Below are 26,955 nucleotides of genomic sequence, written 5' to 3' on the forward strand. Positions count from 1 at the left end.
ATAGTGAGAGACAAGGGCAGAGAGGAGGGTATCTCTCCCTCGCCCGTGCATACAAGTTGTAGGACCAGCTTTCCTGTGCTCACACTCTTGGGGCTGTTTCACTTATGTTACAGCAAAGGGCAAGTGGGGGAGGGGGAGTCTCTCCCTCAACCATGTCACTGCATGGTGGACCAGTGGTGGGGTCGGCTCTTCCTAGCTCACTCCCTTCAGGCCAGCTCACCACCATCCCCGACACCAAGATCAGCTCTACTGTGCTGTCCAGATGAGGTGCAGGGGTTGCTCTCCTGAGTGCTTCAGGTGGTGAGGAGTAGGAACAGCTCTCCTGCTCTCAGGACACCAGGGCTAGGTCTCCTGCTCTCCTCAGGTGTTGAGGGGCAGGAGGGGAGGAGGCTATCTCTCCCTCACCCACACCAATGCACAGAAGACAAATGGTAGGACCAGCTCTCCTATGCTCATATCCTTGGGGCTGGCTCACCCAGAACTCCCACAGTGTAGGGAGCAGCTCTACGAAGTGCTGCTGTTGACTAGTCCTGCTCTCATGCCCCCAGGGCCAGATCTCCCAAGATGTCCAGGTGAGGGGTGGGGTCAGTTCTGCACAGCTCTCAGACATCAACATGTCCCTGGGCAGTAGCCTAGACCAGGGACATCCACCTGGCCTTTGGCAGTAACAGACCCCTGCTACTGCAGGGCGAAGGACCCAGTCATGGCCTCCAGTGGCAGCACAGGTCAGGACACCACCATAGTCTCAGGTGGCATCACTGCTACTCACATCAGGCTGTTCCTCACTACTCTTGAGTCTCCAGTACTGCCCCTCTTCATTGTGCACACATTCTTATGCTTCTCTTTCTCTTCCCTTTCTCCACCACTTACTTGCTCCTCTTAGTGACACCTAGGGTTTCTGAGTGTTTGGGGTTATCTCAGAAGTGGTCTCAGAACGGCCATGCCTCACTCATGCATTATGGCATCTGGAAGGGGTCATCTTGGGCATGGTCTGCCCTACCCAGGCTTGCATGCCAGTTGACTGGTGGTCATCTCAGGATAGCTCCCTTCCTGGCCCCCTGGTGCCAGTCTGGTGGTCATCTTGGGATTACTCCTTGCCCAGCCCACCCGAGTGGCCCCTTGAAAGGGTCATCTGCCTCAGCTCACACTTTTTTCAGGGAGCATTAGACTACTAATCATTCAGATGTTCATAGACCAGAACATCGAGGGTAGGCAGAGCCTCTCTCCTCTCTGCCACCTACTGACACACATGGGACACAGCAGCCACACCTGCAGTGCTTCTAGGGGAAGAAGTAAATTCCTTTTTTCTTTTTATTAATTTACTTATTTTACATACGGATTGTAGCCTCTCTCTCATCTCCTCCAGGTCCCACCATCCCTCCCTCTTCCCTCTTTTTCCTGTGCTACAGTCCTCCAAAGAAAGAATCCTCCTCTCTTACCATCTGACCCCAGACTATCAAGTCTCTTTAGGTTTGCTTGCATCCTCTTCCTCTGTGGTCTGGCAAGGCCACCTCAGCTGGGGAAGGCAGCTGAAGACCAGGCAACAGAGTTCATGTCAGAGACAGCCCCAGGTCCCCTTACTAGGTGACCTACATGAAGACTGAGCTGCCTATAGGCAAGGACATCATGAAATTTGCAGGCAAATGGGTGGATTTGGAAAAGATAATCCTGAGTGAGGTAACCCAGACTCAGAAAGACAGGCATGGTTTGTACTCAACATATTAACCATACTACAATCCATAAACCTAAAGAAGCTATGTAAAAAGGAGTACCCTAGGGAGGATGCTTAATTCTCATTCAGAAGGGCAAATAGAATAGACAGCAGACATGGTTGAATAGAGGAACCAGAATGGGAGCCCGTCTATAGATGTCCTCTGAAAAACTCCACCCAGCAGAGGATTGAAGCAGATGCTGAGACTCACAGATAAACTTTGGGCAGAGCACAAAGTGTCTTATGGAAGAGTGGGGGTCTAGAAGGACCCAGAGAGAACAGGAGCTCCACAGGAAGACCAAGAGAGCCAACAAATCTGCGCCTAGTGGGGGCCTGAGGAGGCTGATGCACCAACCAAGGACCCTGCATAGAGAGGACCCAGGCCCCTGCTCAAGAAGTAAATTCTTAAGTAGGATTTGAAGTCAGAGATGATGAGCTACTCAGTGAATATGTAGTGAACTTTCAGAAAGCAAATTTCCTTAAAGAACTTTGCACGTTTTTTGCATCCACTTTGTTAGCCTGTGTCTTTTTATAGGGGAACTGAATCCATTGATGTTGAGAGATATTAGCCACCAATGATTTTTAATTCCTGTTATTTTGATGTTGGTGGTATTAGTATGTGTATGTTTGTGTGTTGGAAGGGTCAAGGACACCACAAGAAGACCATAGAGTAAACTAATCTGAACTGATAGAGGCTCACTGAACAAACAACCAAAAAACATGCATGGGCTGAACCTAGATCCCCTACATGTAAGTAGCAGATGTGAAGGTTGGTCATCATGTGGGTACCCTTACAATGAGAATAGAGGATCTCTGTGGCTTGCCTTTGGATCCCTTTCTCCTAGCTAGGTTACCTTGTCTGGCCACAGTGAGAGAGGAGGCACTTATTCCTGCTGTGACTTGTGATTTCAAGGTGGGTTGGTACCCTTGAGGGACTTCCCCTTCTTTAAGGAGAAGAAGAGGGGTTATGCAGACATGTGGCATGGGTATGAGGGTGGACTAGGAGAAGAGGAGGAAGGGGACTAGGATCAGGCTGTAAAGTGAATGAATGGATAGATAGATAGATAGATAGATAGATAGATAGATAGATACAAAAGAATTTTGCCCTGTGACTTAATCATAATGAGTATCAGAATATATTCCACAAAGCAAAGATTTTCTTTGTCAGGGGTTTGCTGTTGAGCTTGTGTTTCTCTTGGTGGACCATGAATATATACTGGACAAAATGTTTAAAGCCAGCATGAGGGTGATTACACAAGTTGGCTTGAAACAATTATTTTTGGTTTTAAGGATCAGTAGTCTGAAGCTTCTGTTTTGTGATTTTAATAGTCTTTTGTGATAAGATAAATATATATAGCTCCTCTCCCTATGTCCCTATGATCTTAGTCTTCCTACTACTTTTGTTAGTATTTGGCATAAATGACTCAATTTGATGATGACTTCTTTCATAGACTTATCTGCCACTGAGATCTGCCATGCTGTCTAATATAGGGGAAGTATTCTGAGTTTCCTTTGGACAAGAAGTTTTGATTAAAGAGCTGCCTGATACAGCTGCTTTTCTGATATTTCTTTCAACCCATTTGAAGATGATTTTTTCTTAAATGGCTGGGTTTATTCTACAGGGAATGTCTAGGTCACTCTTGTTTGTTTGGGGAATGGAGGGTTTGACTTCGATACACAATTAGAAGTGTGACTATTTCTTTGGTTAAAAGAAATACTCTTTTCAGCCATTCATCAAGCAGAGGTTAGTATACGGCATGGGCAAGGCCCACAGGGCTATCAGATCATTTGTTTAGGAAGGAAGAGTCTTTAAAATGTTTTAACGATTTGAAGGGCTAGCTCTGGGTTCAGTGAGAAATACTACCTCGATATTGTAAAGTGGAAAGCAATAATTAGTGGGATTTTTCTGTTGGTGATGAAGACTGACTAGGACAGGAGAAATTAACAGCATCACTTCACATATGAAGAAACTGGAGTGGAAGGAAGGGAGGTGAGAATGGATGAGACTGATCTGAGAAGTTGTACATGGATTTGACCCAGCACTCCAAGTATATCCAGATGCTACTCCACTTCCAAAGTGTGCACTGAGCTTTCTTCTGTGCTTGAGTAACCTTCCCTGTTTGTGCTGCCCAGACCCCTTTTCCTACCCTGATTTCTCTGAGCATCATCCACTTCCAGCCAGACATGGGCATGAGAGACACTCTGTAGATGTCAGAGAAGCTAGTGAACATTTACACAGGGGAAGAGAACACTGACTCACTGTCTCATACTCCCCAAGTTTCCTCTCCTGACCTCTTTTTCATATCAAAGAGAGGGCCGTTGACCTACCATGAACTGAAGAACATACTCTGATCCTCAGGAGCCCATCATTACAGAACCACAGAATCATGAGGAGGAAGGACAGACACACACTCTAAGCTTATGTATAATTGTACAAAATTTCTCAGTCAACCCTCCATATGGAGGGTTTGAAAGTTACTTTTTAAAACACCAGGGGAGAGCAACAGGGTATAGAGAAGGCTCCTGAACTTCATTCATGTGTGTTGCCACAGGGTCTGGGAAGCCCAAGTCTTGGTGTTGGGGTGAGTGGTTTTGACAGCAAAGGCAGAGTGTCTCCGGGAAGGAGCTGCCTAATTAATCACAGGCCGTCAGAGCCCTCAACAGGAAGAGTGTAAGAGGCCTTAACGACCCCCCTCAGCAATGTTAAAACCCAGTGTGGTATGACTTCATTTTCTTAGAGACACATGATTGATCTGGCTATTGGTGAATGGAGACACTGAGGCTTCTTCCATAGATGGTGTCATTAAATGGGAAGATTAAGTGCCTTTGCATAAAGGTGCTGAGAAGACTGAGTGATTCACCGGGAATGGAAGGAAGATAAAGAAAACTCTGAAATATGGATTTTTAAAGGCGAAACCTTAGACTTTACCTCATTTATTTGCATCATAAAAGGCTTAGTGGAGAGTCTGAGTTAAGAAAAATGCCTCCTTTTGGTTGAATCTTCAGGGATATGGAACACAACAGCCACTTTGGGTCTGGTGTCCCTGAGGGATAGCTTGTTTCTCACTGGTGAGCCTATTTTGTGTTCCTTTAAGCTTTTCAAGACTGTGACAAGAAGTGTCTCTTTTATACAATGCAGCCACTCCTGATGAGACCTAATAGACTAGGATCAGAAGTAAGGAAAAAAAAAGACCTCCCCTATCAGTGGACTTGGGGGAGGGGCATGTGTGGAGAAGGGGGAAAAAAGGAAGGGATTGGGAGGGGAGGGGAAGGGAGCTACAGGGGGGATACAAAGCGAATAAAGTATAATTAATAAAAAATTAAAAAAGAAAAAAGAAAATTAGGAAACAGATTGGGCCAAATCAACTATTTCTCTGTAAGGGACGTAAAGGTGGGTTTGTCAAATGGGTTCTGTTTGGATATTTCCTTGCCAAGTTCCCATGACCCTTTCCTGCAAGTACCCAGTAACTATACCTTCAATCTGTACCCACTGAAGACCAGAGGGAGCTGGCCTCTCTGCTTGTGCAGAGGTCTGTGACTCTTAGGGGCTCACTGTTGAGGATAGTTCCTGACCTCTGAACTGAATGAATGAAGGCCCAACACCCACCCTAATTGTGAGCTGGGCAAATGTGATATGCACTAGTGTATACAAATTAATTGGAACAATTAATAAAGCCAGTTACTAAGATTCAAATGTACATTGATGAATATAGGACTTTGGGAATCAACTCTGCAGAGAATCAGGCATGGATGAAGCATGATAGGAAACAGAAGGAGATAGGGCCTATGTTAGCAGAAGTATCCCTGTTGCCTTGATGTGTTCAAATTCAGAATCTTCAATATTTCTTGGTAGGACAAATCAAACATTTTTTTTTATGACTTAGCCCAGGAATTCCTTAATTTACAGTCCTGTGAGTATACTAGATCCTTAGAAGGGATGGCACTTAACATATGCTTTTGGCATGCCATCCATTCCTCATTCCACATTCATTGTCAATGGAATATCTTGTCCTGAGTTACTCTGGAGGATGCAGAAGGAAACTAATATCCAACTAGTGATGTGACACAATCCAACATCTAGAATTTGTGATATAAGAATCAACATGTTCTCTGAGACCTTTGGACATAGTAAGGGAGAAGGCAGTGTTATGGGATTTAGCTGCTAGTAAAGGAAAAGAAGGCAGCCAGCACATGGCATCAAGCTACCAAAGGCTTTGAGATGGTTGTGTGAGGATTCCAAATTAAATTTAGGTTGGGCAATCAGATTTGGTGCATGAGATGCCTGCAAAAGTTTGGTCTTAGAGAAGGAGGGATGAGGTCCTGTTATGTATAGACATGAGATGACCTCCCTGTGGGGTAATATGGGTGTTTATTGCACGTTCTGTAACATTTGGTAGGTGAGGTGTGGACATTTCCAAAATGAGTCTTTCAGTTCTGCTCAGTAACTGGACATAAAAGTGTAGTTTCCCATAGTCTGGTCCCACATAGCTCTCTCAATTTTCTCCACTTTATATCCCTCCACGGATGCTTGCTACCAGCCAGAGTTGCTCTGATGCTGTTTCTCTTGCCTTTCATGATTCTGTATTGTTTCATATAGTGTCGCCTCTACTGCACTAAAACTAGTAGGGTCAGATGAACTAGAAGTAAATGACATGAGTAGATCACATGAGTGATCTGACAGAGCTCCTGAAAATAGAAGTGTTAGACACCATAAAAATGCAACTATGAGTAGAGAGGGTAGTCTGTTGATTGCCCAGAAATCAGGCTGGTACAAGGGTTGCTGCACTATTTCAGCTGTACTGGGGGAACTGTCTCATGGACCCCTTGAGAATGCTCCTGGCCATGGTCGAGTATAACACTGCCTCTTGTGTCAACAGTTTCTCTTTTCTGGGCATCTTGGAACTGTAAGGCTTGCCTCTGTCCAGTTTCTATCGAGAGAGATCTCAAGGACAGCAGGGTTCAGTTTGTACTCTCAGAGCTCACACACTTGTGTCTCAAGTGGCTGGGAAGCATTTTAAGTGTGTTCAGAGTGTTCCTGGGTATCCCAAGTACCCTGCTGGCAGGAGGTCTTGGTAGCAACATGGTCTTAAGTACTCAATAGGACTCTGAAAGCATGTCTTTATGTGCTTCAGTTCCTTAGGATTAGAGTATATTCTTAGACATTATCTTTTTTACTTTTGTTAGATTTATTTATTTATGAAATTGTTGATCTTAGAAGTGATATGTTTAATATGGAGACCACAATGCAACATTGTTAACTATAAACAAACACTATTGTAGAAAGAGCGTTAAAACAAGCATTCCATGAATGAGGTTGAAGCATTAGAAAAAGGAAAAACGCACATCAGATCTAATGGGTGGGTAGAATTGAACCTGTATACTCGAGAACATATTCATAGATGTTCTATAGCCAGCCCAGGATAAATATTGAGTGTAGTTGATGAACTTCTGTCTACATGGTGAGAGAACTGAAATAGCACTCTCTATATATCGTATTAAAAATTAGAACTTCCTGAAAATGGTGGCATACATATTTGATCCCAGCAGTTGAGAGGCAAAGGCAAGAGGAAATCAGTGTGTTTGAGGACAGCCTGGTCTAGAGAGCTACTTCCAGGACAATCAGGCCTCTCAAAAAAAAAAAAGTTAAAAACTAATGATGATCATGATGATGATGAAGATGATGAAATTCTTGGCCATAGCTACACCTTTCATCTCCATTCCTAGACTCTTTTTTAGTCCCCTCCTTCTTTCTCTCCCAATCCCACCTTCCTTCCCTCATCTCTCATTCCCCTCCTCAAGTCCACTGAGAGGGGAGGTCCTCCTCCACTTCCATCTGACCCTAGGTTATCAGGTCTCACAGGACTGGCTTCATTGTCCTCCTTTGCGGCCTGGCAAGGCTGCTCTCCCCTCAGGGGGAGTGGTACTCAAAGAGCCCGCCACTGAGTTCAAGACACTATCTTTTCAAATTTTTGCAGGTTATGAAGGCTTAGGACATAAGAGTTAGCCCTCAAACACAGACTGAATCACCAACAAAATACTTTTTTTAATTTCTTTCTACTTCTCTCCACTTGTGCCATGTGACTTGTGTGCAGTGCATGGAATAAAGTAGATGGCTGCATCCAAGGAGCAGAACACATATGAGGAACATCTTCCTTTCCTGGAAAAGGTTTGGGTATACCTTTGTACTGCGTGAATTTTTTGGATTTCCATCTTTTCCTCAATGAATTGTTTCTTAGGTCACATGGCCTATAGCTAGATAATAAAGGCACCAGTGTCAAACCAAGTAATAGATGGAAGAGAGATGGGGGCAGTTACACATATTCTCTATGACTGATGGTTATATGAAGGTTCATCAGGGACATCAGCTCTAGGAAACACATCCTGGTCAGGCTGCCTACTTCACAGATTTGAAAATCAAGGGGCTTGAAATACCAGGTAATAGCTTCTTTAGGTCTGTAGATTTTCGTATGTTTATCCTATATTATATGACTCAAATCTACTTAAAAGTGAGTATATATACCTTGTGTGTTTTCCTGCTTCTGACATACCTGACTCAGGATGATCTTTTCTAGTTCCCACCATTTTCCTGCACATTTCATGATTTCCTTGTTTTTAATAGCTGGGTAGTATTAAATTGTGTAAATGTACCACAATTTCTGTATCTATTCTTTGGTTGAGGGACATCTAGGTTGTTTCCAGATTCTGGCTATTATGAATAAAGCTACTATGAACACAGTTGAGAAAATGTCCTTGCTGCTTGGTTGAGCATCTTTCTGATATACGCCTAGGAGTGGTATAGCTTGATCTTGAGGTAGCACTATTCCCAATTTTCTGAGAAAGCACCAGATGGATTAAAAAAAAAAGTGGTTGTACAAGTTTACATTCCCACCAGCAGTAGAGGAGGGTTCCCTTTTCCCCAATCCTCTCCAGCATGCGTTGTCACTTGAGTTTTTGATCTTAGCCATTCTGATGGGTGTAAGGTGAAATCTCAGGGTCGTTTTGATTTTCATTTCCCTGATGACTAAGGATATTGAGCTAAAGAAGGTAAACAACAAGGAGGATCCTAGGGAAAGATGCTTAATTTTCATTCAGAAGAGAAAACAGGACAGATACCAGAAGTGGTAGAAGAGAGGGAACAGGATGGGAGCCTACCACAGATGTCCTCTAAAAGACTCCATCCAGCAGGGGCTTGAAGCAGATGCAGAGACTCACAGCCAAACTTTTAGACAGAGCACAGGGAGTCTTATGGAAGAAGGGGTATATAAAAGAACACAGAGAGGACAGTAGCCACACAAGGAGACAAACAAAGCAAAAACAAAACAAACAAACAAACAAACAAAACCAGGGTGCATTGGGGACTGCAGAGACTAATGGGTTAATGAAAGACCCTCTGTTCAGATGTAGCACATAGACTGTTCAGTCTCCACATGGCTTCCCTAGTAAGGGGAGAAGAGACAGTCTCTGACATGAGCTTGGTTGCCTGATCCTTCATCACTTCTCCCTGGTGGTGCAACCTAGCCAGCCCACAGAGGAAGAGGATCCAGGCAGCCCTGATGAGACCTGGTAGGCTAGGGTCAGACAGTAGGGGAGGAGGACTTCCCTTCTCAGTGGACTAGGGAAGAAGCATAGAGGAGGAAGAGGGAGGGGGGTTGGGAACAGGAAGAGATGAGGGAGGGGGCTACAACTGGGATACAAAGTGAATAAATTGTTAACAATAATAATAATAATAATAATGAAAAAGTGAAAAAGTCTTGAAACTAAAAAAAAAAAAAAAAAAAAAAAAAACAACAACCAGGTGTTAGATACATAGTTGATAGGTATGGGAACGTTAGAATGTGTACCTTTTGGTTTTAAGTACAGCTTTATTTTTTTTTAACTTTTAAAGTTTTTCTTTTAGTAAGGCTAGCCTGGTTTTGGTTTTATATAATATAATAGAAGCCAAGACTTTTGTTTTGGAAAATTAAGATACTTAATGACTGGACATCCCTATATGAAGGCATCTAAATCTCTTTGGATCATTTTACTCTTGGCAGAAATTCTAAAATCTTATTAAGTCAGCTTTCTTTATACTACTCCTGAAAAATGCATTTTAATATCTTTATCAGCAGGATAATAATCAATTACTCTGTTTCTAAGGGTATGTATGTAATATAAATTCTATAATATCAATTCTGTATAATTTTACATGGATTATTATATAAAATCAGTTATTGTAGTATAATAATATAAATTGAGCATATAATCATACAATTTTTGTATGCATTAAATTGACCATATACTCATAAAATTTTTGTATGCATATATGTATTTATACATATCTATCTATCTACCTCTCTATCTATCTATCTATCTATCTATCCATCCATCCATTCCTAAATGTGGATTTGGAGTAACCTCTGGGTTAGAGCCCCAAAGAGCTAGCCATGAGAGATAAATGACGTGTAAGGTGAAACCTACCTGTCATTTTATTATATAAGTTAACATGTAGAATTTATAAGAGGATAGGTTAATCTTTCTCAGTTTTCTGAAGAAAATATTCTTTTTGTATTTGTGGTGGCTGCCTTCAGGCTCCTGGGTGGGTCTTCCTCCACAGGCTGGCCAGCACCTTCAGGGTCTAACTCTCTGTAATCTGACGGCAGCATATGCTGGCCCCACTATTCCCTGCATGTGAGCCCAGCTGCACTGCTGGGCAGGGGAGTATTTTAGGAGGAATATTTATGTGGGAGTGTTTGGGGAATATCAGTGATTCAGATTTCTCCATTCAGCAAGCTACATAGTGACTATTTCACTAAGCACAGGGGCAAAATTAATTCAGTTTAAAGTCTTTATATTGCACAAAGGTATGGTTTAGTTGGGGAGACAAAAGAGTCATATAAAGAGTGACTGAATGAAAATTCAAACCCATATGAAGAGATGCCGTGGCACTTTTACAGTTTGTGACTGCTAAGAGAGATCAGAATAAGAAATGAAAATAATGTGTCTGAATGTTGGGGGAGGCTCCTTAGGTGTGGACCATTTGAGCCAAAGCTGAAAGGATAGATAGGAAAGAACGAGGGAGAGGAAGGGGAGAATATTCTAAATGGAGGAATGGCTGAGGGAAGGCTTCAGGTCGCAGAGAAATACAGCTTTGAGGGGAAGTTTGAAATGATCCAGTCCTGATGGCGTGACTGCAGCCTGGAGAGGAGGGAGCAGATAAGTTACTAACGTGGAGGATGGAAGATGGAGATGCAGGAAGACTCTTCAGGCTTTCCTCCTGGTCTGCTTATATGGTACAAAGAACAGTGATGGGAAGTGGTGGACTTGTCGCTCTGTATCGTATTCATAGGTTCTCACTTTGATACCTTCTCTGCCTCAAGGTCCTCAACTAGTGATTTTAGTGTTCACAATCCTCATCCCAAATTTTAGCTCATGGATCTCCTGTGTACTTGGCTGTCATCAACTTGTATTTCCTTCTGCCTCATCTCATTACCTGATTTTTTTGTTCATGCATCTGTGATTGTATGGGGCTCTACTGCAGCTCTCATGAATTATTGTGGCCAGGTCTGTACAATATGTCCAAGCAGAGATGATGGTGGACATCGGATGCTAAGACCAGGTGTTTCCTTAAATCCCTTTCTTTTCCAGAAGCATGGGTCTGGGCAAGGCAGTGGAGGCAGCAGGAGGCTAATCAGAGTGCTTCAGACATTATCTGGGTAGGCCTGATGTTTGGGAGGCAGGTGGTACGGTGTGACTTTCCTTAAGACTTTTCTCTCCTTTCCCTGAGACATTGAGACATCACAGAGTTCCTTTAGTGAGCACTGTAAAAACTGTCCCCCTTACATTCACTTTTTAAAGTCGCGTACAGTTGTAACAGTTAACCTCTTTTAAACGGTTTTACATTGGCTTTTATTTCCCTGCTACTGAGAATAAAACTGAAAATTAAACCCTGAAATCAAATCCATAAATTCCAAGCTACTACTAAAGCAAAGCTGAGTGGGCAAGTAGTTAGTCCAAGAGATTTATATGCTGCCTGATCCCAAGAATTCAGCCTAGTCCTGCTTTTCTTTTACACACCAGACTTTATAATAGAGTGTGGGAATTCAAAGCAGCCCAGTGCAAGAAATCCTAGTTCTTCATGTTCCTAATAATGTGAGGACATCAGCCATTCATAGCGCGTGTGTGCGTGTGTGTGTGTGTGTGTGTGTGTATTGAAGCTATAACCTTGAACATATTAAGCAAACATTCTAACCCTGAAATACGTTCCCACTTCTTTTCAGATTATTTCATTTTAACATAGGGTTCAATAAGTTACCCAGGGAGGCTTTGAACTTATAATTCTCTTTCAGTCTTGGAACTAAAAGCGTGTGCCACCAAGCCAGGCAAGATGTTACCCATTCTTGTTTCTTTGGTTTTAGTCACTCAGCCTTCATATCTGGCTCCTAGACTCATGTCCTCTACATTGAACCAAATCGAATGAGCTTAATGATAAAACCTTGGAAATAAAAATTTGGACATTACCTTTATTCATTCAATTCCAGAGGTTCTATTTGTGTTTTTATTTTGTTTTTTGAGTTTTTAAGATAGAATTTCTCTGTGTAGCCTTGTCAAGACTGGGCCAGAAGGCTCAGTTTTATCTGAACTTCAGTTTGGGGGTTGAGGAAAGCTTTCAATGCAGCTGTGGAGACTATCAGAGAAACATTTGGGTGCCTTAGGAAACAGTCACTTACGAAATTAGAAAAACAATCACAGTTGGATATTAGTTTTGACCCTACCTTATTCTTCATATGTTTTAAAGATTTGTTGAGACATGCATAAACATTAGGATAACACTGTCCTTTGCACAGATTGACTACTTTATCATTAGAAATGTTTTTTTTAAATCCATGCTTAGAATTTTTGTTGTTTGAAAATAGACTTTTCTGATATTGTGGAGTCATCTCTCTACTGAGCATGTACATCGTTTCTCTGATTTCTTTAACATATTTAATAAAATTGTAACAACTGTCTCAGTGTCCTTCTTGACTAATGACTTATGTTATATCTTCACTGGTTTAGAACAAGGTTACACAGGAGTGGTAATATTGATATTGGCTAATTTCTATTGTGTAGGATTTCCTGTACATTGTGGAATCTTCAGTATTATTTTTGCCTTCCACCCAGTAGATACAGTAACTTCTTAATCATGATAATTAAAATTTTCTCCAGACAGTGACTAATGTTCTTAGGTGGGTGATAGAAGGAAATTACCCCCAATTGTTAATAGATGGTTTAGACTTTTTGATTTTTCTCATTTTGCACTGTGTTTTTTGCATCTGTATATAACCATTATTTTAATCAAATGTCACATATTGTGGCTTCTTTTTTGGTTACTAGAGACTTTCAAGTTCTAATAAATATTGTTGAGCTTTGTTCTTCATAATGTTAAATTACTTTGAACAGCTGAATTATTTTAACTCCTGCTTTTCAGCTTTGTTAGGTGTGCTCAAAAGAGTATTTGTGCTAAGGTTTAATTTCACTCCACTGACAAGACAGAATGGAGGTATTTCATCTGACATCATGCAATTGCTGAGGGTTGGCACGATGACAGATAGAAACAGTATTATTATTGGCACTCTTTGAACTTCTGGAATTAAGTTGTTCTGTTAGTGGTTTCCTCCCCATGTTGATTAGCACACAGCTGAAGGCTTGCGGGGACATTCCTCACACATTCAGAACCCTGTATGTGCTGCGTTTTCTTCTCCAGGACTGTTTCCTGTGAGGTACAGATGTTGTAAAATCTTACTATGTTTGCCTGCTAGATTTCCCTGCTGCCTTTGCTGCACTCCGAAAGATAGTGGCTTCACTTCGGCTTCTTTTCTGTGCATACGTCCTAGACATTCCTAGAGTGGTCCAGGGCAATTGTGAACCTTATTTAGTTCCTGTTCTTTGGGGCCCCACTTCTTTATTGTATGGTGTTCAATGAAAAATTTGTTTTAGATATCTTACTTTTCCCCAGAACTCTTTCCATATCCCTTCATGTTATCTAGAATCAGAAGTCTTTATGTCTCATTTAATGCCCAGTTAAACCAGTCAAGAAAGGTGACGGTTACCTAAGGCTTGTGCTTGAGACACAGAACACATTTCCTGCATACCAGTTTCAACCTCTGGCTCCTGACTTCCTGGTGTGGCATGTAGGGAAGTCTCATTGCTTGTCTCTCTTCTTGCTCTTGTACTCAAGCCTTACAAGGTTTTCAAACTTCTTTTAATCCCTTTCTTGCCTCTTGCCTCAGGTCCCCTCAATAAGTATTCTCACTGCAGAACTCACATTTTTCACTACAGTTAATAATATATATATATTATATATAATATATATATATATATTACTTTAGCCATCACCACACTCTTTCACTGTCTATTTTCTACTTTTCACTGGGAACCTCACCAGATCCTAGACTTTGTTTGTTCTTTCATAGATTGTGGATGGGTTGATTTGTCTCAAGGACATGGGCCAGGTTGCTAGTCTGCACGTGCTTGTGTTTATAAAGTAGTGTCAGAGTGTGACAATGGTGTGGGTCCTCAGCAGGGATTTGCATTGCTGAACTTTCAAGGGCAACAAGCAGTCTGCAGAGTGTTGCTGTCTGAAGCATAACCTCATTTCTAGCCTAGAGAACTCAGAACAATTCCCACACTCTTTAGCTTGTCAGGCTGGCAATCAAATCTCTACTTAGAGCACAGTTCACTCCAATTTGACGTCATTTGTGGGATGATTCTCTGGCTTTGGGACTCCACCTGTAGCATGTGGCATGGTTTTCATGGCTCGGAGAGATGACAAACCTTTGTCTCACCTTCTTTATTTTGTGTCTGGACTTCCTTTGGTTATCCAGTCCTTTGAAATGAAATCTTTTCTTGGTGGGTGTTCTTGGCAAGTCTGTTTCTGAGGCCGGAGGCTCCCTTCCTTTTAGCTTCTGGAAGCTCCTTGCTGCACCCACTCGGTGTGTAGAAAGGGGTCTCGATGGTAGCATGAGCAGCACCTTGGTTTTCCAGTTGTTTCCAACTCAGGCAAAGGCTACCTCCACATAGTAGTCTTGACAGACATCTGCTTTTCTGAGACTCCCCTTTGTCCATCCCTGTAAGGACCCTAGTGTTTGTCCTGCAGGAAGTTTATGCCTCTTGTCAGCACCTGTCCTCCCTCCTCACTGATAGATTCATTTCATTTAGCTTTTCCACTCCCTGCCCATAAGTTAAATTTACTTGGCTTTCCTGAGGCCCTCTGTTTTATTCACAGATTTCTTTTGGGGGAACAAGGAGCCCTTCTTAATTATTCTGGCTGTGGGCTGACTGTGTCTCATCTCTGTTTCTTGTTACAAACTCCAGTATCCTCTTTCTTCCCTCTACCTTGTGCTTTCTTATCACTGTTTCACACACTCATAACTGTCAAATCTATTCAATTTTGTAAGTTCACCAGTCCTGGCTCCCACCACAGTCTTTCTCGGAGAGAGGTGGGAAGGATATATTTCTCTTCTCAGTATTTTTCATCTGCCATTCCTTTCATCATTGAATATTGTGGGATTCAACTGCATATAATGTTCTAGACGAAGGATAAGCAGTGGTGATGGTGATGATGATGGTAACAGTGAATGAAAGTGTGGTATTGAATTCCAATCATATATATTATACAGGAAATGTGGAACTATGAATGTCCTCGAGTTGGCAAATGACTTTGTGTGCCTCACTGGGCAGTAGAAGGGCATATGCCGTGACACTGAGAATCTTGCACTGGCAGCAGGGTGTTCAGGGGTAGGGCAACAAGATACAGGCATACAAGAGCATCGCTGGTAGCCTGTCAGGCTGGTTACCATGTTGAGTTTGGATTGTACAGAAGGAAAGAAGAGAAGACCAATGAATGAGATATTTCTGCAGCACAGCTAATTGAACTTGGCAGCAATTAGGCATGAGAGAACGGAAAACCTGGGAGGGTTGTGGGATTTGGCATCATCCGTAAAGTGAGGAGGAAAGGGGAGAAAGGAAGAGGTATTGAAGCAGAAGACAGTCTAGAACTACGATGAGAGCAGCAATGAGCTCGTTTTCATTGTCCTGGGATGCAAAGGGCAATAGCTGCATAGCATGTGGGAACGTGGAGCTGTAGAAAGTGTTGGAGCTCGGTACGTTCTCGGGAGTAATGATGCTTTGGGAGGTGACCCAGAAGAGCAGCCAAGTGTATGTGAAAAGGCCACTGAGAGTGCACGTAGCAGGCAGTGAGTGATTGGGTGCTATCTGTGGAGGTTGCAGTAAGTGATATGGCTGAAGTTTCCCTCTGCCCTGACCCACTGTGTCATTTGCCTCCAATGTTGTTCTGGGAATTAAACCTTGGGCCACATATCTGCCTGGTAAGTGCTCTACCACTGAGTTACATCCATCTTCAACCCCATCAGAGCCTTCTTCTTTAACTGTCCCCCTTTACAATTCCTTTCCCCATCCAAGCACTATTATCATTTGCATTTCAAGTCCTTAGAGCCAACATTTTCCTTTCTCCCCACTCGTCACTAATTTGAAATGGTAATGTGTGGAGCTGTGGAAAGAGGCCGTCAGGGTAGAGTTTTGTCTTGCTCCTTAAGGACAGCCAGCTACTGCCTCTCTTGGCAAGGAACACTGAGCAACTGAGACTGATCCAGAAGCTCTTGCCTAGTCCTCATTGGCTCCAGGCTCCAGGAGAAAACAAGTGAAGGACGGGTAGTGTGGAGACCTGCCATGTGCACTTTCTCTTCCTAAGAAAGATCAATAGCATGTGCTGTTCTCCTTACCAGTTACTCTGTCACCCCTCTCACCCTCTCACCTCTCCTTCCTCATGGTCTCTGCCTCTCTACAGTGAGTAAGGGGGTGGAACTGAGTGCAGCTTCCTAGCTGTCCCGCCACACTGAGCTGTGGTTATGCTGGTGAGACACTCTGCTCTCCTGCATGCATGGCTCCATGCCTTACATGCTGACACATGTGGTGGGGGAGGCATTTGGGATGCTCTCCCTGTCTGATAGCTTTGCCAGAACCATTGAATTAAGCAGGCAATTTCCTCTCACTTTGTCTCTCTGTAAATTTCACAACCATATGGTACGAGGAGTGTTCTTGGATTATAAATAAACAACACTGCTCGTAAATTTCAGGGTTTTTGTTTTCCCTCTAACGGGAATAGAGAGAAACCATAGATTTGTAACTTCAAAGAAATGTGTTAGAGAAGAAGATAATGTCTTTTTATATATGTATATAAATATTTTTCTTCTATTTTCTCTTAATCAGGGACCTTTTTTGCTGGGATTTATTTGTCTGGCCAGATTTCATTTGTGTTTTATTGCCGCCATTTTCCAACCTGGAGGTAAACTGTTGCTTTAGGCAACATAATGATAGCCACAAGGGCCTGGCCAGATTGCACTGACCAGATGGGTTTGGCGCTCATTCCACTGCTGGGGATTTCACTTTCTTCTTTGTAGGACATGTGCTTCCTCACTGGTCTTGTGACAAAGCACTGAAATGATAAGTCCTCCTTGCCCCATCAGGAAGAAACCCAGCTTGGGCATCAGGCACATAGGAACTAGAATGTTCAGCCTCTTGCTAAGTTTGGCCTAACAGTCTAAGCTGCAGGTCTTTTAAGGCATGCAGATTCATGATAATTGGCAGCCTCTTAGTTTGATGTACTGCCACTACAGCCACTGTATTCAGATAAGCATGACAGCCATCAAAGACAAAATGCCAGGCAGGATACAGACCCTGGGTTTGGGGTGGTTAAGATAGATAGAGGCTCAAAGTAGAAGAAGGTCTGAGTCAAGTATTCAGTGCAGATTTTTTTTCTAAGAAAACAGTTGAGTTTTGGTGATTCTAAAGAAGGAAGAAACGTTGTGTGTCCCAAGGAGAAGTGGGAGCTTGTTGTAGGAATTGGGTATGTGGGCAGAGGCTAAAGGCAAGGGTCAGCAGAGTGGCCTTTTCAAAATAATAACAAATGTAAGTGCTTGAAAAGTTCTAAAAAAATACCAATTGTAACATCTTAAAAAGTACTGTCTATAAATAAAGGAGAACTTGGTCATCCTCATTTATTAGTGTTTTGACCATGCCTGCATCTTGGCTATGGTGGCAGATTTGGGTTACCTCGTAAAGCCGATAGAATTTACTAGCTGGCTTGATGCAGCAAACATTACTTTTCCTGGGTGTGGAATACCAGATACATGGCTGGATCTGTAAAGAGCCATCTTAAGGTCAGTGCTAGATTTAACTCTGGGCTTACATTTTTGGAGTCTTCCCAGAATATGCATCATATTCTCATTCCCTAATCACTAGGGCCTTGTGTTGTATAAAACAGTGCTCCATTAAGTAATCCACATGAAACCACTATGCATTTCACACATATGCCGTAGTTGGTCACTGTGTCGCCAGTCATCCAAGGAATGCTTACTGTTTATTCCAAAGAAATGAATATCTAAACATGGAGCTTTTGGCACTGATGTTGGAGATCACTTTTCAGATGAGAGATTTTTTCTATTTTAGCACCCAGTTATTAAGAACAGCTCTACCAAAATATATAATATACTTCAAAAAGCAATGCAGAGGGAGATGAAGTCATCAAGGCATTTTAATTTAGAATTCTGTATTATTGTTTGAAATACACAGTTGTGTGTGTGCGTCTACCAGTTTATGTGTGTGTGTGTATATATATATATATATATATATATATACACACTTGCAATGACATGCATGTAGAGGTCACATGACAACCTGGTAGGAGTTGAGTCTTTCTTTCCACCATTTTAGTTCTGAGGACTAAAGTGAGGTGGTCAGACAACAGCAAGCACCTTTGTCCTCCTAGCCACCTCTTTGTCCCTCAGTGTATTTTGGTAATTTTCACATTGCAAAGACTTATTTCCATCTAAGATTCTGGTTTCTTTGGCATCATTCTCTTCCATCTAACTTACCACTTTTCTCATCCACTTAATAGTTTGGAAAACTGTAGGATGTTCCTGTGGCTTTAGAAGTCAGTGTAAGGAACAGAGAGAGAATTATATTTCGGCTTACTTTTGTCAGTATAGAACCACTCTTGCTAGCCAGTCAGCTTTGGAGAATACATGCTCAGATGTCTGTAGCCCAGCATGACATTACATGCTCACTTTAGCACAAGTGGAACACGGAGGTGGCAACCCAACCCCTGGGTTGCTACCTGTTACTTAGCATCATTAGGAGTCTACCCTGTCTTCCAGGTATCATGTCTCACTGCTTTATGACGTACTTCTGAGGAGCCAGTCTGATACTTGCAGGAGAATCTGAGTTCTGTTGTCAAGACAACCTGGTTTCAAACACTCATTTTGACACTTCTAGGAGATGTGAACTTTAGCAATGCATTTGGCCCCTCTGAACCAAGTTCTCTGTTGAAATATTGGGATGAAGGTAAAAATGATATTAAGTGTGTGACACATACTTTATATTCTTTCAAGGTTACATTCTGAGTGTTGAGAGGCTTTATGTGGTAAATATATATACATCTATGTGTATATATATATAATTTCTCAATATAATTATATTGAGAAATCACAGTTCATTTTCTTTTAGTGGCTATGATGTTCCTGGATGTCTCATGTTCACCCAGTCTCCTCATGAACTGGAAGCTCACTTAGCTACCCTTTATGAGTAAGACAGGAATCTTAATTTCAAAATTCTGGAACCCCTACAAGGTATTGCTATGATAGACAGAGGTTAGATCTTTGCTGAACCTTTGCCCTTCCATCCAAGGTGAATGTCTGAACTGTGTTTGTCCACCCTTGTTAAGAGATGTTACTGTGCACTCACTATTTTTTTATTACTGTGACAATATGCCAGGCAAGAGTCTATAAAGAAGGAAGGGTTATTTGGGCTCACAGATGGAATGCAGCCCATCACAATGGGGAAGTCATGAGGCAGGAACAGGAAGAAATAGGTCACATTATATTCACTGTTAGAAAGCAGATATGAACACTATCTCTGCTTGGGTTTCTTCTTTTGGTTCATCCCAGGACTGATGCCCTTGGGACATTAGCACCTACATTCAGAGTGCTCTTCTCACTTCAGTGAACTCTTTTCAGAAGCATTCTTAGAGGCACACTAACAGGTATGCCTCTGCAATGCTTTTTGATCCAGTCAAATTGGCAGTGAAGGTGTACTATCACCAGTCCTAGGACTCCATCCTTTTGAAAGAGGCAGAAAAGACAGATTCTGTTCCATCCTGGCCTCCAAACCCCACATCCCTCACGCTCTCCATTTTCTTTCAACAAGGCCAATTGAGAACTCAGATATAAAAGGGAATACAATCAAGATGCAAGGATTTGCATCTTGCTATTGCCTAGAGTCTCTGAGTATACATAGAGTATACATGCCTATCCTTCCCCTCTGTTCATTTGTTCTCCATTCAGAATGTCTGTTTGTTAGTTACAAGGTGTTCTGTGTTTTTGTAGCATCTAACATCACACCCATCATAACACAGACACTCACTAAACATTTGTGGATTAATTTCTGGGTCAAGGAATGAAATAACAGCTTCCTGTAAAACCCAGGCATGCTTTATGTGCTACAGACTGGTTGAATTCAGATGTGACACTATACTATGGGTTATAGTAACAAGCTCTTAAATGGAAAGTTCCACTTACCTGACACGTTAAAACTAACATATTTACACATTTCCTTTAGGTGATAGTCCTGCCATGTATTGGCGAAATCCAGTTGCTCAGAGATCTAGATGTGTTAGCCCCGTATTGCAGATAGGCTCCATTCAGGAGAGAGGGTCTCAGGCCAGAAACAGATCAAGTAACCAGGGTGTCTAGATCCTCAAGAAATGAAACATCCATGCCAGGTTTTCTCATCCATATTCAAAGGCTTAATATAGCAACTGCCTAACTTTCACCATTTTTAGAAAGTCTCTCCTAACTTTTCTTTTATGCTTCTGTACCACTGATGAATTGCATGGCCAAATGTTGATAACCCAGAAAATGACAACTACTTGGCTTGCTGCTGCTTTCACAAAGTAGGTCAGGAAACAGAAGGGGAGAGAAGTATTCTCCAGGACAGAGGTTTTACAGGGCAGAGAACTGTGGTTGCTCAGAGTTGCTTTCTTTCATCCATCAAATATCTTGGACTTCTTGCCATCATCTCAACACTGAGATCCAATATAACGATAGAAGTGTGGGTCGAATTTCATGTGTCAAGATTTAGGCTAGCGTACTCTTTGTTCATCTGTCAGCTGCTGGGAGTGCCTTGACCTTCTTGAGTGGCCACTGCTTTTCTATCTCTAGGATAACCAGTAACTGGCTAATCTCAGGCAGAAGCCAAGGCCTTTGATGTTCAGTGTACTTGACTGTAGTGAGATGTATGCATAGTCTTTCAAGGATCTGGTTTGGCTGGACAGCACATCCTCATCTGTCTTCAGGCTCTGCTATTAGGGGATGTAGCCCAGAATATTCCTCTTTTTCTCATAGGCAGTTTGTAGTCTGTAATGGAGAAGTTGGCTCCACTTCTGTTTCTGTCAGTGGCGACTCTTTTCCTGTAGGCATTTGGCCTCAGCATCTTTAAATTTCCCTTACCTGTTCCTTTCCCTTCTCTTTCTTCAGCCTGTGTGAAGTAAACAGTAGCCTTTCCCTTTGTTCTTTTTTTGGGTTCTTACCACCTCTGTCACCTAGCCTAGTGAAATGGACATTTGATAAGGTTTTCTAACTCCAAGAAGACATGCTTTCTCAGACCTTCATGTATGCTCCTAAGAGATCAGTCTTTCCAAAAAGGTTCTGGTGTTTCTACCCTATTCAGGAAGCTCTGGGGCCTTCTGTCACAAGATAAGTACAAGCTCATTAGAAGGCATTGCGTATCTAAACTTACTTCCCTCTTAAGCCTGTGTAGATGCCTCTTTTAGGTCTGGCCAATTTCCTCAATTATCATTTTAAAGCCTTATAGGTTTTATGCTTCAGGCTTCTGGACATGCATGTCATACTCTGTTCTCTCTTCCCCCAATACTCAATCCTCACTTAACCTCTTTTCATGAAGTCATCTCTTCTTTTACAAGAGCTTCTTTGTCACCAGTTGACACTACAATAACCTTCATAATGTCATCAGTGCCATGGCCACCATCATCATATTAATAATAAGCACCGTTTATTAAGAGTCTACCATATGCCTGTTCTGATGTGATGGACATTCTCTGTACTTTCCATCATCAGGTTCTCAAACAGCCCTGTTAAGACAGTTTTGCCCATTTTAAAGATGAAAAAACTGAAAGGAATTATTAACCTGCTTCTCATCACACAGTGACAATGTGTAGAGCTAGGACATTAAGCCTTATTTCTGAATTTGCAGCTTTCACACTCAACTTCTCAGCCTCTCTGCACTTTTTCTAACTACTCCCTACTCATTTTTATTTACTTATTTAAAAATAGTACAAGGGTAGTGCAGCATACCACAGAATAGGCATGAGAGGCATAGCAGTGTACAGTCTTACTTAATTACACCTTTTCTTTCCTCTCCTCACTACTACTTCCCCAAGCCCTTTCCTTACCTCCCGTCTTTCTACAAGTCTAGAAAAGAAGAATCTCAAATAGATGATTATCTATATGTTATATGACACCATTTCTAGGGTCCACATTCTGGGCTTAATATTGTTTGTAAGCTTTGAACTCCTGGGTCTCACTCATGTCTTGCTCTCTGATTGTTTAGTGAGAGATAGGGATGTCTCTTCAAACCCATATGACTTTTTCTGGTTGTTCTCACTGGTGCCAAGACTTGGTGGTCATAGACTGGCTGACTTCTGGATTCCAGAGACATCCTCCTTGCTTTGCCCCCTCTTTTTTCCCCAGAACTTCAGAGGGTTCTCAGTGGTGACAGATCTGCATTCTAGGAGCGAGGATCTCCATGTTGGGAGCTGCCAGAAGCCATTTGGAACTTGATCAGATGCACAAAATGTTGGCATGGCAGGGGTCTTCTGAGGCCATTGAGTCCAACCCTCTCAGCTTCCAGAGAGAAGAGTCATCAAACTGTGAAGTGTTGTTCTTAGTTGGAAACAAGAAATGTCTATAACAGGAAAACTCCAGAAGCTCATTAGACCCGAACTCACAGAGCTTGCTGGATGCTGAAGTTTGTGCCACCGCAGTTGATTTGGATCATGCTTCCGCCAGCTTCAGTGTTTGTCAACTGGCTGAGCACTTCTGCACTTCTGATGGGATCCCTGGCTCTGCTCAACTTCTTGGCTTGCCCAGTTGAGCACTGTCTTTATAAAGGTATCAGCCCATCTGAGAAGCCCAAGAAGATATGGGCTTCATGGGTGACTTTTCCTATGGAGCAGAGTTGAGTGTGGGGGAAATAGATCTGCAGCTAACAGTCTTGCAGGCTCTGGCCTAGGTTGTCAGTTAGCATCTTTAGGTCTGGACTTCCACATCATCTATGTTCTGAGGACTCAAAATCACATTTTCTGCTAAAAAAATGCTTTTCTGTTTAGTAGTCAAGTTTCTCAGGGTATAGGAAGAGCCTGTCTTCATTTCATTAAGTCATTTTCTTTTTCTAAAATTAGACATAGAAACAAAATGGTGTGCTGAGAGCTACAGGACAGACTGAGAGTCTGTCGAAGAACTGGTCCAGTTCTTGCCATGTGCTTTGGGTAGATTGTTCTCACAGAACTTTCCTAACAACTCTACCCAGTAGCTATGGGGAAACTGAGGTCCTGAAAGGTTAGACAGTGTTTTTGATATTATGCTACTAGTCAGCAGAAGAGCGGGAATTTTATCTTAATTGTCAATTAAGATAAAATTCTTTTGTTTTTAAAAACTCTGTTGCCTTCTGGTAGAGAATGTTCATGAGCACCCTCACACCCGAACAGACAAATCCTCTCTCACGTGACACCTTAAGAGTCAGGCGCTCAACTGTTGTTGCTCAGACAAGTGGCCATCTCAATAGAGCCTCAATGACCATGTTCAAGTCCCTGTACTGTGAGTTGCTCAGTTCTGAGTCTCTGTTGATGAAATGCCTCTGTTTGAGGGTCACAGTGGAAATTGAAGGTTTCAAGAAGAAAGTGTCTCCTATTAAAGCAAAATGCAAACGTTGCTTCCTTGATTGCTGTGATAGCTTAGGGTGGCAGCATTCCGAGAAATCAATTATTGAGCCAAAGTGTGAGCCAAAGTCCTCATCCCTGACCTCAAGCAGCTTATAGCTTTGGTGGGGACAAATGGTTGTGGAAATCAGTCGGTGTAGGTCAACCTGTACAGCAGAGATAGAAAACCCAGAGGAAACCAGAAAAAGCAAAGGTCGCTGGAGGGCAGCGAACATGAGGAAGCTTTATGTAGGAGGCTGGAGTTAACTTCAAAGGGTCTGGAGTGGAGAGAGGTTTGAACTGAAGGAGATTTGTGAGGAGAACACTGTAGAGTTAATTAAAAATGGGACCAAAAAAGAAATCTCTGTAAGTTTTCATTCTCTTGGGTCTTAGAGCATCAGTGCTCACAGTCTGGTCCAGGAACCCCTGGGGTGCACCTCCATGACCCTTTCCAGGAGAGTAATGAAGACAAAATTATTTCCCACATTCTCACTGCTCTCCAGTTGGGTTTTTCAGAAATCACAGGATGTGCCTGGCCCTAACAGACAGATTATAGAATCTGAAGGAGGACTGCCAAGGCAGCCTTCTCAGTACATCATCACTCTTTAGAAGATGGTGCTGTTTGTCCCTATATACAGGTTTAGGCGTTAGTAGCCATTTTTGTTATTTTAAGAGACATTCAAAAATTTAAACTGTTTGCAGATACAATTTATAACATAGTTATACTGCAAAACATTAACACATGTGAGTCAAATCTCTGTACCTCCTAGCTATGAGAGCCCCAGGGTAAAAAAGTATTGTTGCTTGCGGACATTGGGAAGATTTCATGGGTGTTTGTAACTCTCTGATACCTGAGTGTGTGTTCTTTTGGCAACTGTGCCTAAGAGCGTCAAAATGATAAAGCTCCGAAATGGCCAGCATGAGCTAAGACTGTTGCTCATGCATTGTTATCCACTAGCTGGAGACTTACTAGAGTATTTCTGTAGTGGAGTTGATAACAGGAACTTAATAATAGCTGTTATACTTTGAACTAATGGTCGCACTTGCATAAATCTAATCCAATGGAAAAAAATGAAAATATGCTCAAAATTTTCATGCAAGAATATTTGGTTAGAAAGTGACCAACTGACTAGAGAAGATAATGAAAGTAAATGATGGTTCAGTCATACCCTACAGTCTTGGAAGGCTTTATTTTGAAAAATACTGAGCAGCATAGAGCTGATATAAAGAATGACTTTGAGCTTCATAAACATACAGATTAGAGGCTATGTATATGTATGTATATACATACAGATACGTGTATATGCATTTAGATACGTGTATATGCAAACCAGAACCTTGATTATGCTGTCCTCTGGATGGTGTGGCTAGAATGGATGCCTAAGCTGCTTATTTTTCTTTTCTATATTTGAAGATATTTCTACTTTGAAATTTTAGTGCTTTTGGATTTGACAATGATTGTAAGATTTGACCTTCTTTTCATCCAGGGCTATGGAAACCCTCTTGAGCCAGCTTGGCCCCAAGATTCTGATCTTGGCAAGTGTGCTCCTCTGGATGGTGTAAGAAATGCTGTAGACTTGAGGATAAACCTACCTTCTACCCAATTGTTGTTTTTTTTTTTGTCCTGCCTAGGCTTGCAAATGTAGACATTAACAACAGATTGCTTTTTAGCACTGGTCTGTATGTCCAGAGCATTTGACTATAGACCTTACGTCCCATTTGGACATTTGTGTATTTAGACAGGTGATGTCAGAGGACCCAGAAGGTAACGTAGGACTCAGGTGATGACATAGGACCCAGGTGATGACCTAGATAGAACTCAAATGATGTCAGAGAATCCATGTAGTGTCATAGGACCCAGGTGATGACATAGGATCCAGGGGATATCATAGGATCCTGGTGATGTCATACAACTCATGTGACAGGCAGCAGGGGATGAAAATGCAAGGTTCAGTCCCGTGAGCAGATGGCATGACAAAGGTGTGGCAGCCTCCAAAAGGGAGCTGCCTTTGCTCCTTACTGTTGGAACACTTCTGCTTCCTTACTACTGGGAAGGGAGGTATCAGGTGTCAGAGGACCTTGGTCTTTTCTATTGCTCACTGGGTGGGCAATAGAACCCGGAAGAGCAGCCTGTGTGGGAGAGGAGTGGGTGCTGTGTGGGGGAGTGGGTGCTGTGTGGGGGAGTGGGTGCTGTGTGGGGGAGTGGGTGCTGTGTGGGGGAGGAGTGGGTGCTGTATGGGGAGTGGGTGCTGTGTGGGGGAGTGGGTGCTGTGTGGGGGAGGAGTGGGTACTGTATGGGGAGTGGGTGCTGTGTGGGGGAGTGGGTGCTGTGTGGGGGAGTGGGTGCTGTATGGGGAGTGGGTGCTGTATGGGGAGTGGGTGCTGTGTGGGGGAGTGGGTGCTGTATGGGGAGTGGGTACTGTGTGTGGGAGGAGTGGGTGCTGTATGGGGAGTGGGTGCTGTATGGGGAGTAGGTGCTTTCCTATTAGCCTCTTGCAGTATTCACAAAGTCAGAAGCGAATTTGGCTGAGTGGCCTCTGGAGTACACTCCACTCTCTCTTTGCTAGTTCCATCCCTGCATGGCCTTGTCCAGCATGTTTGAGAGGCTAAAAGAGCAGTTCCTTGACCTCACAGGAGCCACTGTCATCAGACAGAAGTCTCACTTACAAAAATTAAACAATAGCATAAAACAAGAGCACAAAAGAAGATGCTACGTTCCTAGAGAACTATATGAGGTGTGACCCAGGCTGAGAACTCTGACATCAGAGGCAGCAGGGAAAGGCTTCATGGAGGAGATGCACTGAGTCCTCTAGGGAGAGAGATACTACACTAACTGATGACAGCATTAGTAAAAGCATTCAGTGCTTTCAGGATGTGAGGTCTGTGTTATTATCCCTGAGCTTGTCTGTGTGTGTTCTGGGGGAGGGGGAGGGGGACTTGAAAGTCCTTTGGGTCTTGAGGGTGGGGAGATGGTCTGAGACTTCTGCCAGCTCCCATTCTTTCTTTATTCCAGTCCATGTTTACCTGGTAGGTTTCTGGATGTCTGCACACATGTAATTGCACATACATGGCCTCAACTGGGTGTATTGAAATTTTAAAGGGGAATGGTAAACATTTGTTCCCCAAACAGAGGTGGCTTGTTAAAAGTGTCTGGAACCTTCTAGCGCGAGCCTCATTATTTTTGTCCCCAGGAAAACTTGGTGAAACAACATTGAAT

At 42.6% G+C, this 26,955-nt stretch overlaps 1 protein-coding gene and 1 non-coding gene across 2 annotated transcripts in view; one reads left to right on the forward strand and one right to left on the reverse strand.

Annotated features, from left to right (window-relative positions):
• Window positions 1-26,955, forward strand: part of Sorcs3 (sortilin related VPS10 domain containing receptor 3) — a 604,602-nt gene that overhangs the window by 234,901 nt on the left and 342,746 nt on the right. The window lies entirely within an intron of this gene.
• On the reverse strand, window positions 1,160-1,291 carry LOC132651679 (small nucleolar RNA SNORA17). The gene has a single exon (XR_009589266.1). It is a non-coding gene; the product is annotated as a small nucleolar RNA SNORA17 (small nucleolar RNA).

Source organism: Meriones unguiculatus, chromosome 1, assembly GCF_030254825.1.
Source record: "Meriones unguiculatus strain TT.TT164.6M chromosome 1, Bangor_MerUng_6.1, whole genome shotgun sequence".
Classification (NCBI taxonomy): Eukaryota; Metazoa; Chordata; class Mammalia; order Rodentia; family Muridae; genus Meriones; species Meriones unguiculatus.